The sequence below is a fragment of the Cyprinodon variegatus genome, unplaced genomic scaffold, assembly GCF_000732505.1.
Source record: "Cyprinodon variegatus isolate N-32 unplaced genomic scaffold, C_variegatus-1.0 Scaffold38, whole genome shotgun sequence".
NCBI classification, from domain to species: Eukaryota; Metazoa; Chordata; class Actinopteri; order Cyprinodontiformes; family Cyprinodontidae; genus Cyprinodon; species Cyprinodon variegatus.
Window position 1 is genome coordinate 1,213,406 of NW_015150491.1, and position 2,119 is coordinate 1,215,524.

Sequence of the window (2,119 nt, forward strand, 5' to 3'; positions counted from 1 at the left end):
GATAGATAGATAGATTCATTTTACAGAGATTTGATATAATTATAGGATTTAGTTACTTTATTTCTATGTTTTTAGCAGCTACACTTGTGAGAGTTACAATACATTTACGTCAATAACCACAGTAACGTGTTAGCTAGTGACATCAGACACATTACATTATGAAGGCTTATAATTTGTGAAAAACATATGCATATAAGACTATATGAAATTCTTCTATTGGAAAAACAAACAAAAAAAACTTTAACAACATCAAATATTGATTCAAAGAAGGAATTGCGATGAAGCAGCAAGCTTTTGAAGTGTTGTCCTAAATCTGCAAACTTTTCTTTAATTTTTTCATGACAGTTCACATGTTGTTATTTAGTTTCCAGCGAGTAATCTGAGAAATGTAATATGTTTTAAAAGTCTCACACATGTCACATTGTGCTTAAAACTCAGTTATTGTTTTGAATTTGTTTGTTTTTTTCTATCAGTGTGGTGGAGTCTTCCTGTGAACATTATTCTTAAAACACTGGAAGAAGTTAATCAAACCGTTGCTGTTAAATACTATTATATACATTTCTTTTCACTGGACATAAACATAGCAAAAAGGATAGGAAAATAGCATTTTATCTAAATCTGTTTTAATAACATGCATATTTTGTACAAATATCTGGTGTTTGTATAGAAAAACAAAATTGAAATCTTGATGTTGGTTTTTTGTTTCCTTAGGACAAAGCTTTTTCCAGTAAATGGGTGGGATTCCTGATCTCTTCCCTTTAAGGGAATTAGACTGTATGAATTTCTAATGCAATACCTCCAATGCTTTGATATAAAGCCAAGGAACTTCCTCACCACTGAGAGAGGGAAAAACAATGAGAAATCTTTTCTGCTTCTTGCTCCGAAACCAGACCCTTAAAAAATGTTGTCTGAGGTAGAGAACTTAAAATATTTACTCCCAGAACAGAGCCACATTGTGGAAAATGTGTGATTTATTGCATGCAATTTTGGCAGCTGCTGAAATCAAAATAAGCTGAATCATTTTACTGGTATGAGTGCAGTCTTATAAACTTTCACTCACATCCTGACCTGATTTGTGGACTTTGAGAGAAGGGAATCTGGGACAAGGAGTGTTGATCCAAATCTTAAACCTTTGCTGATAGCAGAAGTTTCCTGGTTCCACTGCTGTGTGGAATGCATTAAACTGACCCCCTCATGACTCGTGCCTTTTCTCAATGTCTAATGTGTCCAGAGTGTCTGTTGAGTGAGGCATTTGGGCCTGTTTCTGATAAGTGATACATCTGACACCGATCTGCTCACTAGCCCAGAGCAGCTCATTGTTTAAATCCTTGCTGCACCTGATCTAAGCTGTTCCCCAGAGCTGAACTCCTTTCACAAAACTTTGATTTTTTTCCCCATCCTTTCTACATTCTTGGGCTTCAGGCTTCCCCTTTCTATAAATGTTATCACATATGCAGCCACATATTCTAGTAACTCTTGCCACACGCCAATCATTCATTACAGAAAAGTGGTAACAGGAAGTTGAACAGAAACAGTCATGTGGAATAAAGATATCTGAAGTGCTGCCCCCCAAAAAGTGAAGGTATATTCCATCCAAGAAAATCTTAAAAACAAACACCTGAAAGGCTTAAGAATTAGTTTTACTATATTTTCTCTTGAAAGGCAAAATACATTTTTTATGGTTTGACATATGCTTGAAATCACAGTGCGATGAAAGAGAACAATAAAACATTTGTCTTTGCTACAAACAACTAATAACTTTTCCATTGACTGCTCCCATAGCAGAGTTATGCAAAAAAAACAGAAGGGTTCCAAAAATATTTGGCAAGATATGAACAAATGTTTTCTTTTGAAATGATTTTTGGATATCCTGCAATGTCTCTGCCCGGACCTCATTTGCAAAAATCAGGCTGGGAAATGGGTTTTGGACACCAGGGAAATCTGGTATGCCTCAGCTGCTCTCACAGCTAATTAGGCTGTGAACTAATTGAGTGGCTAACTTTAGTGAAGGGACAGCCTAGTTCCATCTATCCGCTCTCTTCAAAGTATGGATGGGAGCCTGGCCTGCCGATGAAGTCCGAGTTTATACCACAATTTTGCAGCAAGAACTTTTATCTAA